A 14,977-nucleotide genomic window follows, 5' to 3' on the forward strand; every position below is an offset into this window, starting at 1 on the left:
GATCATCCTGAGTGCAAGACACGGAATAATGGGCTCAAGTTACAAGAAGCCAGATTTCAACTGAACATCAGGAAAAACTTCCCAACTGTTAGAGTGGTATGGGCTTTCCAACACTGGAGGCATTCAAGAGGCAGCTGTACAGGCATCTGTCATTTGACTCGATGGCCTTATAGGTCCCTTCAAACTCTACGATTCTATGATTCTGTGAATAGAGAATTTGGGGAGATGGAGTAGATCAGAACAAGGAGGAAACCACTGAAGTGGTATTCCAGCTCTTAACAGCAGTAGCCTCTTCTGCAGGTGTAGAGATATTTTTTTCTTCCTTTGGACTAATTCATTCTAAATTGAGAAATATGTTGGGAACTGAAAAAAGCAGGAAGCTTGTATTTTCCAGCACTGAACCATGAATACAAAGGTAAAGAAGATGACAACTGAGTTAACTGTACCACCCAATATTTTAAGTTTATCATGTTGACTTGGCTGAAATTGCCTAAACTTTATCTTTTTAAAGAACTTTACATTTATCTGAAAATTGAAATAGTTAAGAATTCAAAAACCCATGTGCATGTTTTGTTAATGTTGTTTGTTGAAGAAAAAAACTTACCAGAAGAATAAGCAATCAGTTTAAAAGCCTGTTTCACTTCAGAAGTTTATTCTGCTTTAGTACTAAAATGACCCAATTATATCCCATTTTTTGATGAAAAGTAATCTGAAATTCTATATTTTGAAGGCCTTCTTCATTGGGGTGTAGAAGATCATTAAATACAGTAATATTTTATTTTATTACAGCCATGCAAACTAAACAAGCAGTAATAATGAGAGTGGGAGGAAGACATGATGTTTTATTTAAAGAAAACAAGGAGATACCTCCTGATTTAAAGACTGTAACCTTCCTTGACAAGCACCATCTAGTGGCTTTTACTCCTACTAACAATCAATTTTACACTTATGGGAAGGCACATTTGAAGTTATAAAGGAGAGAAGTGGTTGCAGCAGTAATCCTTGGAAACTGAAGCTGCATATACCAACTTATATACCTTGGAGTAACTCAATGGGACTTCCGAGTATATATCTGAAGATAGACCTTGAGGCCTGAGCAGAGGCTTACTGAAGTCTCAACCTTGCCACGTGAGCAGGAGGATGAGTAAAGGTAGGGGCTAAAGGCAGTTTTATTCTGTAGAAAGTGGGAAAGATGTTGGTAACTTTAGAGAGAATGCCCCTCTAAAAAGGATAAGATAATGAATAGCAGGATATCTGCAGCTCTATTGTGGGGAAAGTAAAACTTGCAGCAGGAGGACCCTAGCACAGTATGCAAACACATAGCAAGTTGTTTTTGCCTTACATTAGGCTAGGAAGATACAAGTTCGTGTATGATATCTGTACGTTTTTCTCAAACAGCAGTTTCAGAGGGAGGATTTTTAACTGGGATATCCCAATAAAGGGAAGGGTTTATTTATTTTTATTTATTGTTAAAATTTATAGTCATAGACCCGTAATACAGAAAGAAGACCAAAATAAAACAAGACTTTTAAAACATTATGATTTTTGATTGAACTATGTTTTTTGAGTCTGTCTTTTCCTAACCAATTGAGCTATGTAAAGGAATTTTGCAACTTGCTCTGTTATGAATTTATCTTTATCTAACAAAAGGTGCCGAGCTATCCATTTTGAGGATCTTTCAGAAAAGTTTATAATAAGTGGCACAATAAGTTTAATCCTGGCGTCACTATATAGTTCACATTCAAGGAGTACATGTTCTACAGTTTCTGGGAGATTAGAGTTACATATGCAAAGACGAAACTCTATAGGAATGCCTTGAAAACGGCCCATTAAATAAAAAGAAGGTAAGCAATTAAACCTTGCTCGGGAAAACAGAAATCTATAGTGAGGGAACGTTAGTTCTTCCAAATATGAGGCTTGGGATGGAAAATGAAAAGTTAAATCCAGGAAAAGAGGGGAAGATGTTTTGGCCCTTGAAAAAGAATATTGTCGGTCTAAATCAGCTATTCTTTGGGTAATAATAGAATTAGCTTTCATAAAATCCCATGAGGACAATAGATCGTGCGACAGGCCTAGGCGATTTAACTTTTCATTAAAAATTTTGGACCAAGAGCATTTGAAAGGATCTTTCCATATTAGATTCAGGTATCCCAAGGAGGGACCAAAATAAGCCATTTTGATCCAAAATTTAAATGCTTGCGACCAGGCTGTGCATTCTACCGAATTTATTCCCGCTTCAAGACGGAGGCCAGCTGGAGAGGCACATCTAGGCAGGCCAAATATAGCCCGCAAGTACCCTGAAAGAACCGCTTCAATTTTCCCGTTAAAGTTTGTTATCCAGATTGGAGAGCCGTACAAAAGTTGGGGTAATATTTTGAGTTTGAAAATTTTCATGGCAGCGGGAATATATCTCCCTCCATTTGTGTAAAAAAATCTAATAGAGGCTTTGGAGATGTTATGTGCTGCGTTAATTGCGGACTTAATGTGAGTTGACCAGCAAAGAGAAGAACAAAATATAACTCCTAAATATTTAAATTTCTTACCCTGGTCAATCGTTTGGCCTTTAATTATCCAACGTTTCTTCGAATGTCTATTTGAAAAGACCATTATTTTTGACTTATTATAATTAATAGAGAGAGAATTTTCATTACAGTAGGTCATGAAGTTATTAAGAAGTCGCTTGAGTCCAATTTCCGAGAAGGACATTAGGACCGTGTCGTCTGCATAAAGCAGTAGGGGACAGCTCACTTCTGCTAATTTGGGTGAGTGAAGATTTTTGGCGGTGAAGGGAAGGGTTAACCTCCATCTCATTCCCCACCCTAGCTCTTCATAAAAACAACAACAGGAGAACCTGGGGCCTGCCCACACAGGAGCAAAATGGTATTCACAATGGCCTGTCTCCTGATTATGGTAGGGGTATCCACGTGATGCTCTCCCCTTCCCAGTGTTGTTCCAAACTTTCCCCCTTTAAATGCAAGCTTTTTTTGGTCCATGGAATTTCCAAAACAGCCCAGCCATGCAGGAGTGAGGGTGGGGGGAGATGCCTTGCTTCAGTTTTGGCCAAATCATCTTTTGGCAATTTCTTGTTGCCCTGCCTTCGTTTTGTTCCTGCCTCCTCAGTAAGCCTCTTGCAGCTGTCCTCCCTCAGCCAAGTGGCGCCATGTTCCTCCTCGGCTCTCCCTCTGTGTCACATGCTGGCCTCAGACTTCCAGTTGCCATATTTCCCACAGTTTTGCAATGCTGAGATTAATCATTGTGCAGAAAAAGCAGCATGTGAAGGAGTCCTAAAGCCCAATTTAAAAGTCAGTATGAGGTAATTTTCAGATGAATGGCACATAATGCAACCCCACCAGTTCTGATCACTCCACCCCCCCAATCAATTCAAATCTGTAGGCCATCACAATATAAAGTGGTGGTGGAGGTGGTGCTGGTGGGAAATAGATCTAATACAACAAAAGCATGGTAACCAATTTAGGACTCGTACTGCCCCAATGTGCACGAATGGCTCATGTACCAATCTCCTAGGGAAATGGTTGTGTGAATCCTCTCATACTGTGAGTCTCCTACTGACATGAAACAATAGCCTGTACCATCTCTGTTAGATACAAAGCCAACCTTGTGGCACACTCCCTGTGGAAATCTATGTGGAAGTCTGCCAGCGTTTAATGGCACTTACTTCCCAATAAGGGAAAAAAGGACTAAAGAATTACAGCACAATCCTATACATGTCCACTTGGAAGTAAGTCCCTTTGTTTGCAGTGGGGCTTACACCCAGGTAAGTATATAAAGGATTGTGGTCTTTGTTTCAAATGTAGGTCCTTTCTCTTGGTGAAGTAGAATCATTTACCTATTAGAAGGTGGCTTCTGCTATTTAGACCTCTTCCCATAGCTATAAGAGGTTCCAGTTCTCTGATTCTTGAGCGACTTGGTAATTTACCTTTTCACGTTGTTTGAATTGTACTGCAGAAATGAGAGGTTGTTATAATGTAAGAAACTCAGCATTGTGTTGCCTCACTTTTCCAAATGCATATTTTCTGGGTCATTTGTGCATTCTTTTAAAATCCTTGAATTGTCAGTGCTAATGGTTGTTTGTTGATTCCTTGATGAAAGGTACAGTTCTATTTAAGTTTGCTTTTTTTCCATTGAAGGCAGTGGGATAATGTCAACTTAAATGAAAATATTTCAAATGGAGTTTACCACAAGAATATTGCTAAAAAGGTTTATTTAGATATGTTTTTAAAAGGAGGCTTTCTTTCCACTGAGTGAGCACAGTGTCTTCCCCCCCCACTGCTTCTGCAATGCTTTTGACAATGACAACTGTATATGGCAGTGCATTGAATGCTGAGCCCTAATCCTAAATATAATTACTCAAGGCCAAACTGTACCTCAGCAGTGGACCTGAGTCTCTGCTGCCCCCATAATCTGTTTCTCTCCGAATGGTTATTTGAGGAGGGTGACTGCATTGTACAGTACTGGACTTTGGCCCTTGGGTCCAGCCCAACCCACATCACTGCTAATTGGGGCTTATGGAAGTTGGTGCCCAACAGCATCTGAGCCAAAGGTTATCTGTCTTTATCCTACTGTGTTCAGTAGTTCTCATGTCCAAGCAAATATATATTTAGGATGACAGCCCAAGAGATGGAGCCGGCTGATTAAACAAGCTTCCTGCCACAATTCTTTTAATGAGTTTGCTATAGTGCTTGTGGGAACCACATCCCAGTGGTGGGTGAGGCCAGAGGCAAAAGTGGGTGGAACAGTGGGTGAACCTCTTACCTTTACACAGTAGAGGCTATATTCCAGCCATGCAAAAGTGAAAGGACAATTCCCCACCCCACAAGAGGCAAGCAAGAAGCAGCATCACCGTTCAAGTTCATATTCCAGCTAGGCCAAAGCACTCAAAGAGCAAAGCAGTGTAGGGGGTGTGGCTTAGAGAGAGTCCCAAGGTTTGAACAGAGATGCATGAATGACCACTTTAGCACTTGGGCCTGAGGTTCTCTGCTTCAGTTATAATGGATGTGGAACCATGGGAATTTGACTAACTTGGTTATTCCATTAGGATAACCAAGTGGCTGCATATCAGTAGGGCAGTAGAATCCGCTCTGGGTTTCAGTCTGAACTTTCAAGGAGGTTGGCCAGCTCCTTGAAAGTTTAAACTAAAACCTGGAGCAGATTTCACTGCCCCACTGACATGGAGCCACCAGCCACCACCAAACCATGTACTGATGATATGCTAATACTAGAAGCCTCTGGAAGAAGATGGGCGAGGTGGAGTGCTTGGTTTTACAGGAGACCATAGATACAGTGAGCATAACAGAAACCTGGTGGAATGGAGAGACCCAGTGAGACACATTTATCTCTGGAAACAAACTCTATAGGAAGGATAGGGTATGACATACTGAGGGTGGCGCTGCTCTGTATGTCAAAGAGGACACAGAGTCCAACAAACTAGAAATCCCCAAAGGAGGAGACTCCTCCACAAAGTCTATATGACTGGCAGTACCACATATCGTCACCCCAACCAAAATGTCTTTAGAGTGAACTTGAGATGGAGAATGAGAGCATGGAGGCATCAAAGAAGTAATAGGTGATTTCAATTGCCCTTACTGAGACAGAGTAGCCGTGTGTTTCAGTCATGATAAAGAGGTAAAATTTCTAGAAACCCTAAATGATTATGTCCTAGAACAGCTGATCATGGAACCAACCAGAGGGGAAGCAATGCTGGAGTTAATCTTAAGTGGTGCTCAGGAACTGCTGTGAGATGTAACTGTTGTTTAACTAATTGGAAACAGTAATCACTGTGCTATCAAAGCCAACACACATGTACGTGGACAAATTTCATGGAAGTTCAACACAGCCACATTTAACTTGAAAAGATTAACCATCTAAAAATATGAGAGAATTAATAAAAAGTACTTTATCAGAAATACAGTAATAAAAACTCAGCTACAGTTCAGGAAACTTACTAGCAAGTCCAAGAGGATGCCAGCATAGTTAATGAACAGTGTCAAGGAAGTTCTTAGAGGCAAGAAGGGTTCTTTCAGAAAAACTGTCGCCCATGTAGGGACAACAAAATAGAGCACAAACTGTGGCAAAAAAACTGCAAGCAGACAATAATGGATTCAAAAAGAATTTATAAACAAAAAGGTTGTGTATACACATGCATATAATTAAAAATATTAAAAGCAACAATAAAAATATTTCAACAATCAGCAGCAGGATTAAGGAAGGCAGTTGGGCCTCTAAACAAGGAAGTCAAAAGTGTGCTAAAGAAGGAAAAGGAAAGAATGAATGAATAAACCTTTATTGCTTAAAGCTATTAGCCACCGCAAAAAGTTAAAAATACATAAAATACATAAAATAATACAGGATATACTAAAAACGTCAAAAAATAAATATATACATTCATACATAAAAAACCTACATTAGTAGACATATGCATGTAAATTTAAAATAAACGAAAACAATATCAGGCTGACTCTAATTGTTTTACGTGATTAGCCCTGATCTTCCCGGCTGCCAAAGCAAAGTTGGCGACCTGAAATGTTATATAAGCATCCGTACTGGCCAGAAGAATGGATATCCGACATAGGGTGGATTATGGGAAATAAAATTTTAGACCTGGGATCTTTGTAAAGAGGGCATCTCAGAAGGTAGTGGGCCACATCCTCCACCTCTCCCAAATGGCATATTCAAACTCGGGAGTGGTGGGGAATGTTAGCATAATGACCTTCAAGGATAGCTGAAGGCATGGTTTGGAGGTGTAAGGCAGTAAAAGACCTCCTCAACGATGGAACAGAAAGGAAGGAAAAATATGGCTCCATGCTAAACGTCATCTTGAACCAAGGATACCATAAGGAGAAGGACGATTGGGAAGCTGAATAAAGCATCCATCTTTGGGCATATAAAAAGATCCTGCCCTTCAGCAGTTTTTTTGCTCTCATAGAAAGGTACGAAGGTAAAGGGGCTATGGAGATCCCATAAGCGGCCGATTTACATTTGGTTCAATTTAACCAAGTAGAGTAATAAGATGATCGGAGTTGTTTGAAAAAACATTTTTGGGTAGACAGGAATCGTCCATGCCGGCAAGCCGCAACCAGTAGGATGCCAAAGCGGCATGGGCCAGTGATTCTCTTGGGTGCGAGCCTGTCTCTAACCTTAATAGAGAAGCTGGCGTGCCACGGGGGGTAGCCAGAATAAACCTGAGGTAAGCATTCTGAACTTTTTCAAGAGAGGAGATGTTGCCATAACCCCAGATCTCTGCCCCATATAAGAGCTGTGGAATTATCTTCCTGCGAAAGTTTTCCAGGGCAGGGGGAACCAAACTACCTCCCTTGCAGGTAAAAAAATGGCATAGCTGATGTATGGAATGGGCAGCCTTCAACCTGACAGAGTCAAGATGGGAATTCCAGGACAAATTGGAAGTGAAATTGAGGCCCAGGTAACGGTAACTCCGTTGCTGTTGTATAATCTTGTTATTAAGTCTCCAGACGTGTTTGGTTTGTTTTTTTTCCAAACACTACCACTTTCGTCTTGGAGTAATTAATGAGGAGACGTTCCTTAGCACAGAATAGCCCCAGGCTGTGTAACATCCTCCGCATTCCAACTTGAGTGGTTGAGATGAGGGCCAGATCGTCGGCATAAAGTAAAACAGAAAGTTTAACAGATAAAGTTGAGGGTGGAAAATACGTTGAGCCTGAAAGTTCCTGTACGATATTGTTTATATAAAAGTTAAAAAGAAAGAGGGCTAATAAACAGCCCTGGCAAACTCCACGATGGGTAGGGATCGCCTCTGAAAGTTGACCATTAGCCCCTAGTCTCACCCTAAGGGATGTGTCAGAGTGCAAAATTTGCAGGAGTAGCAGTAACCGTTTGTCTATATTTGTAGCGCCAAGTTTCTGCCAGAGGCGTCCTCTGTCTACCAAATCGAAGGCAGACGAGAAATCTACGAAGGCAACAAATAGTTCTTTTCTGTTATGGAATGCATATTTCTGAATAAGGTGAGATAAAGCATAACAGTGATCAATCATAGATTTACCTTTGACGAACCCTGCCTGTTCCTGTGCAATAATGGCATTCTCATTAGCCCACCTGTCCAATTTCGCTAGAAGATACTTGGTGTAAAGTTTGGACACAATGTCCAAAAGACTGATCGGCCTGAAATTTTTGGGTTCGGACTTAGCTCCACTTTTGTAAAGTGGAATCACCGTACTGATTCTCCAGCCCTTGGGAACATCACCGTAAGAATTAATAAAAGTGAATAGTTTGGCAAAAACGGGCCCACCAATCGGGGTTAGACTTGAATAACTCTGCTGGAATCATGTCCTCTCCCGGGGCCTTATTGTCAGGCACCGAATTGATCAATAAAACAACCTCCACAGGAGAGACCGGTTCCCATTCCGAGCAAAATTGTAAGGATCTGGATAAAGTGGTAAGGGGAGACTGGGAGCAGGGCGAAGTATTTTTATAGAGTGTGGAGAAATACAAGCTCCATTGATCCGATGTTATTTGATTATCAATGGTTACTCGCTCCCCCTTCAGTCCCTTTGAAACAAGTTCCCAGAATTTGGACGCATTTTTCTCTAGGGAGGTGAGGCCCAACTCCCTCCATTGTTGCTGAATATAATTGGCTTTTTTTTTGGTGAAAAGTTTTTTATAGGGCCGCCTGTATGATAAATAGGTGTAAAATTTTGCTTGCGAGTCCACCTGCCTTAGGGACCTGATGGCCTGGCCTAGCTTGCATTTCGCTACTACACAGCAATTATCAAACCAGCCGCTGTTCTTCAGTGTAACAGATTGAGTGGTAGACAGCAGGGGCTTTAGTGTCATAACAATAGAGTCATACAAACTAGATGGATCAAATGAGGACAAAAGGCGGTCTCTCAATTCTGACATCAAGGGAAGATTTAAGAAGGAATTTATGGTCTCATGCAATTTCCCATTCCAACGAATCCTACTGCCCCCCTGGGACGTTAGGGTCCCAGATGGGGTAAAGCACTGGGAATGGAATGCAGGGGAATAGAGAAGAGGGAGTGTATGGGCATATGGTCACTCTCAGATCTGGATGTTACCCCAAAAAATTTTATGAGAGGAATAAGGGGTTGGGAGAGGACCATATAATCACACTCCTGCCTCTCGGGCCGAGATAAGTATGCACGTCAGAATCAAGGTTTAAATAAGAGCTGTTGCATACAAAAAGATATTTATAAACAAGTTTAAAGAGACATCGCCCTGCAGAGTTCCTACAGGGGAGAACAGAAAGGTCATCCGGGGACAGCCCCAATTTACTGCCAATAGCCAAATTATTTAAACCTAATCTGGCATTAAAGTCACCAGTCAGCAAAATTAATGGATCCTGAAACTGCTGATATAAGGATGTCAGTACCTGGTCTAGATCTGACCAAATCAAGGGGCACCCGTGCTTGGCTCTCAACGGAGGCACATAGACATTGATCACAATTATTTCAAAATTCGCAGGCCAAGAGATTTTAGTAATCAGGATGTTATTTGACGGAATCACAATGATCTCTGAGACAGTTGTAATCCAGTCTACTGAAATTAAGGTAGCCAAACCTCCCCGGGATCTACCCCCCTTATGAGATCTAGTGGCAGGGAGGGCATGAGCAACATAGCTGGGAAGGGAGGGAAAGGTCGAAGAAATAATGCAGGATTCTTGTATACATACAATCTGGAATCGCGTACAAAACTCGATAAAACCACAGTCTACCAATTTAGTTTGCCAACCCGCCACATTCCATGAGACAGCTGCAAGAGAAGACAGAGCTGGACGCAAAATGGGCAAAGATTGTCAAGGAGAGCTGGATTCCTCCTGGTGGATTGTTGCCTCGCAAGTCAGGGCAGGTCTACAGATATTCGAATAAGGATGCGGCAGAGGAAGTGGTGAGGGCGACGGAGCAGAAGTGTGTCCTCTGGAGGGCAAGCCTAGTTCAAAATCCTTCAAGAATCTTGAATCAGTCCTTCTAGCCTGGAGGTTTTTGAGTAAGTTTAGCAATTTGTTAATAATATCCTGTTGTGCATATTCAGGGAAGGTGGAAAAGTTTGTTATTAGATCTTCCTCACCTTCACAGGAAAAGTCGAAGGATGCGTCCACTTGGTCGCAAGTGCAAGCCAAGTCTGAGGTCTGCTGCTGGGTCGCCTTAGCAGGCGGTGAAATAGTAACAGAGCTTACCTCATCCGTGACAATAAGGTTGTGACTAGCGAAGTCTGAACCAAGGAGACTATATTCCCTGGGGGGCTTAGTAAGAGTAGATTCTATGGCATTGCTCGGTGTGTTAGCCCCAGTAGCTGATGGAGAGGTACGTAATGGGTTCCATTGAAAGGAAGAAACCCGGTCGGGGTTCATAGGGCAAGATCCAGTAATCGCGGGAGCGATGCACCCATCCAGAGGTCTCAACGCCCTCTCAGGAGTGGGAACAGATGATATTAGAACAGGACGCCGCCGAGGTATATACAGTGGTTGAGGTTTTGCTAGATTTAAGAAATGTCTTTGAGTATGAATTCCATGCCTAAGTAAAGGGTGCCTGTTTGCAATTACCCAGCTTACCACCTCTGGGTACTTAAAGGTGAGCAGGACCAACATATTTGTGGAGGAGTTGGAAAGAAAATCTACTTTTACAATGTCCTCTGGTTTTATAAATGCCAGGTTCAATGATAGTAAAACTTTACAGACATGGGATATCCTCTTAACATAACGTTCTCTAGGACTAAGGCCAGGTAAGTTTAGTAAGGCTATCTTGTTCCGGCTATATTTTAAAATCCAATGCTTCGCTTCACGAGATGAAGGGGACGCCTTCGAGTTGTGTTCCAAACTCCCACCTTTCGGGACTCTGGATGTCCAAGGAAGTCACATCAACAAAAGGTAAGGAGGCCAGGGATGAGGGAGGCGGCTCAATTCGGGGTTTGGAGGAGGCACCATGGGAAGCAGTTGATCGAGAGCAGTTCCCCTCTGCAGTCCCAACATTCAGTAGCGCCTCCATTATTTTGAAGAGCTTATGAAAATTCATCTTCCTGCTTCTCGGATGTTTATACCTTTTAATGTTTTTAGATTTTTTTACATTTAGAACGGCTGTGTTTCAATCTGCGTTTGCAAGCCAGAACTGGGGTCGGTTTGATAGCAGGGATGTCATGCTTGAAAGATGAGATTAGCTTTGCGAATTCCTCAGTAAGTGTTCTTAATAAGCCATTGGTCTCCGAGATAAAATTTTTAATACATGCAATCTCACACAAGACTATCACCAGTTGGGAATTCAAGCGCTGATGATCAGTAAAGAGAAGGGTATGGCTAATACCTTCATTTTCCAGGGCGGCTGCAGCCAACAGATGGCAAGGAATCATCGGAGGGCATTGGGGACTCGAGGCCTCAAAAATGCCTGTAGCAGATACTGGAACTCCCCTGGGTGTACAGGAGTGGGGCTTTATCGGGATCTCAGCCTGGGCCAGCTCCAAGGTGAGGTTCAAACTAGCTGGTAATGACAACTCCTGTAACCTGGGGGTGTCTCTAAAGTCTATAGACCAGTCCAGTCCAGCCCCAGTGGGAGAAACAGACAGGGTAGAATTGAATGGATGGTCAGGCTCCTTTAATTGTAGATCAGCGACCAGCATGGAGGGGCAAGCAGCTCTCATCTCAGCCTTATTCAGGAGGAGGAATTGAGTAATTTTGAGTTGTTTCACTCCTCCTAAAGTCTCTCCTGTAATCTCCTCCAGCTGAATTCCTTGATCACGGCACATTTTCCTTGTGTGTACCATTATTTATACACAAGGCTCTCCCACATAAGATATCTTAACTCAGGCCGTAAATCACGGAGCCTCTAATGAGAGAGAATGGGAAGAAGAGAAAAAGGCCCAAAAGCAGATTGACCAACCTTCACAATATCCTCTCAGCTGGCGGATGCGTGCTAATAAAAACAGAAAATCTCAGGGAGAGTTTAAGAAACTCAGTCCGTTGACGCTGCTCGGGGAAGAAGTTAAAGTTTAAAAAGTGTAGGAGAGCAGCACAAACAAACTCCTACCAGCTCGGCAGCCATCCGGAAAAGGAAAGAGATCTTTGGGTTGTGTTGAATAGTTTGATTAAAATATCAACTTAGGGTGTGACAGCTGTGAAAACAGGTGAATTCCATATTAGGGATCATGAGGAAAGGGACTGAAAATAAAACCGCCAATATCCTAATTATACAGTGCTATGATGCAACCATGCCTGAAATACTATATGTAGTTGCTGCTCCTGGAAAAGCATATTGTAAAGCTGAAAGAAGTGCAGAAAAGGACAAACAAAATGGAGTAGCTGGAGCAACTCCCCTATGAAGAAAGGACAAACTATTAGCTGCTTTTTTTGTTTGGGGCAAAAGTGAGTAAGGGGGACCATGATGGTATAGGTGTATGAAATTATGCATGGCATGGAAAAGTGAATAGAGAGGGTTTTTTTCTCCCTCTCTCATAATGCTAGAACCTGGAATATTGCAAGTTTCAGGACTAACGAAAGGAAATGTGTACTGCAGCACTGGAGGTGGTATCCTCTGAATACCAGGATACTGGGAATTACAAATGGGGAGAGTGCTGTTGCTCTCAGGTCCTGCTGGTGGGCTTCCCATAGGCATCTGATTGGCTAATGTGACAATAGGATGCTATACTAGATGGGCCTTTGGTCTGATCGAGCAGGGCTCTGCTTATCCTCTTACATTCTTATGTTATGCAGGGAATGGGCTAGCTTTTGCTGGTTGTTTGGGTGAGTGTGTGTGTGTATTTATATATTTCTAGGAAATGTTAACAAAATACACTACACTTTAATAGATGGCATGGAGGAACAATCTGAGATGCTTACATTACAAGAAAGGGAGATATGACAAATGCAGTCAATAGGAGACATTAATGCTATGAAGTACTAACTGCCTTTGCTATCTGTGTTTGTGTTAGTAAAGAAAGGGGGCAGGAATATAAGGGCTTCTGCCAGGGCTGGCCCAAGACATTTTACTGTCTGAGGCAGAGGACAAAATGGCTCATTCTACATACAGAAGCTGGCCATATTGGTGCTGAATCTTACTTCAACACTAGTGGTGGGCCAGTATCCTCCACCACCCTTGAGGTAAGCAGGGCAGCTCAGGGAGCACAAGAATGGCTCACATCTTTGCCCTCCACCAGAGGGGAACTCCAAGGGACAGAAGGAGTGGGCACACCTAGCATCCGCTGTCTGAAACAGCTGCCTCGCTCTACCTAATGAGAGGGCGAGCCCAGGCTTCTCCCCGAGGGATTGGCCCCTCCTGTGCAGGTAGAGAAGGGGAGAAACAGCAAATGGCCAGGAAAATGGAAGATGATGGGGAAATTGCTTCCCTGGGTCAGAGCTTGGAAAAGTTCCTTTTTTGAACTACAACTCCCATCAGCCCAATCCAGTGGCCATGCTGGCTGGGGCTGATGGGAGTTGTAGTTCAAAAAAGGAACTTTTCCAAGCTCTGGATACAGTACATGCTGTTGACTGTTGTTTTTGTTAGCCTGGCAGCTGACTTGTTTCTAGCTTGTGTGTTTCTGAAATGATGTTCTTCATATTACAAATATTTTTCCCATTAGGAGCTCTAACGGCATATCTATCATTCATTTATCAGTGAAAGGCCCTCCAAGTACAATGTCTTGGAAACATTTTGTTTGAAATACATATCTTTTTCCTTTCTCCTCTCAGCAAGGCTGTTTAATTTGGTGGACAAAGCTGTCAGAGAGAGAGGGGGGAGGGAGAGAGAGAGACAGAGAGAGAGATTCACCATCTCCCCCCACCTGCCCGAGCAATGACTCTATATGCAGCTAAATAAATAAATAAATAAAATATGCACAGGGTGCACAATTGGAAATAATTACACAATAAGAAGCCCATTCTCAAGATAGGGAGCCATAGAGCATTTGTGTCATTTTATTGCTCTCATAAGGAAGGGACATACCTCAGCCCTGATGCACCAGGGGCTGGGGAGGAGTGGTAACAATGCCCCCGAAGATGACACTTCCCTTCAGGGATAACACCTCTTTTGAATTACTGTGTGCCTTCTTTTTCCTTGCCTGGAATATTAACAAGAGTATGTTTGCATCATCCAATATTTGCTCTAGAATGTATTGTTGTGTGCCTCCCTAATCTCCGAGCTGTGAGATTTCCGGGGTCCCTGACCAGCAGAGTGAGTTTCTGTCCCCAAGCCATAGGATTCCAAATCAGAGTTTGGAAGGGGACCCACAGGAATCATCCATCCCAACCCCCATGCTCGTAACAGTATGGTTTAGTTGCGCATGCAGTCTTTACCTAATATGTCCTCTCCCATTTTGTACTCTATGTCATTTTTCCACATAGTGCTGAAATTAATATATAATTTACTTATTTATTCACAAATATTCTGATCCCAAAATATGAAGCAGCTAACATACTTTTCAGTAAAAAGAAAAGAAAAGAAAGAAACATAACTGCAACAAGCACTTCAGCACCATAAACCTACAGACAATCTGGCTTGTTGGAGGACAACCAGAGATTGAACTAGATGGACCTTTCCAGGGAGGGCATTCCACACTGTGGGCAGCATCCAACTAAATAAAAGTGCTAGTGTAAGGATTAGTGCTAGCGCAAGGGAATTTCTCCCCTGGCCTCTCCCTGCATGCACCCTGTGCCATCCCCAAATCTGCTCCAAAGGGAAGAGATTTAGAGAGTGCATGGGGACGCAAAGTGGGAGAACATTCCATTGCGCAAGGAGAAATCCTTGTACTGATGGAATATTCTCCTTAGAGCTATGTTGAATAAAACTCCTAGGGTGCAACCACCAAAAAGGCCACACAAGACCCCTGATGCGGCTGTAAGTATACAAGTATTGCAACCTGCTTGCCTGTTCACACACCTCTTGCTGTGGTCCAGACAACAGTGGTGATGAGAAGAAAGAACGGTAGATATCACTCCCTGCTTGCTCATTGGCTTTCTGCCGGGCTCTTTTCACGTCCTCTAGGA

General features: G+C 42.6%; 1 long non-coding RNA gene across 1 annotated transcript in view; it reads left to right on the forward strand.

The window, feature by feature from the left end:
- The first annotated feature begins 12,274 nt into the window (after positions 1-12,274).
- LOC133390408 (uncharacterized) overlaps positions 12,275-14,977 on the forward strand; it is a 29,697-nt gene continuing 26,994 nt past the window's right edge. The window contains exon 1 of the long non-coding RNA XR_009764395.1: positions 12,275-12,361. This is a non-coding gene — a long non-coding RNA (uncharacterized LOC133390408). The remainder of the gene's footprint in view (positions 12,362-14,977) is intronic.

This window comes from Rhineura floridana, chromosome 1, assembly GCF_030035675.1.
Source record: "Rhineura floridana isolate rRhiFlo1 chromosome 1, rRhiFlo1.hap2, whole genome shotgun sequence".
NCBI classification, from domain to species: domain Eukaryota; kingdom Metazoa; phylum Chordata; class Lepidosauria; order Squamata; family Rhineuridae; genus Rhineura; species Rhineura floridana.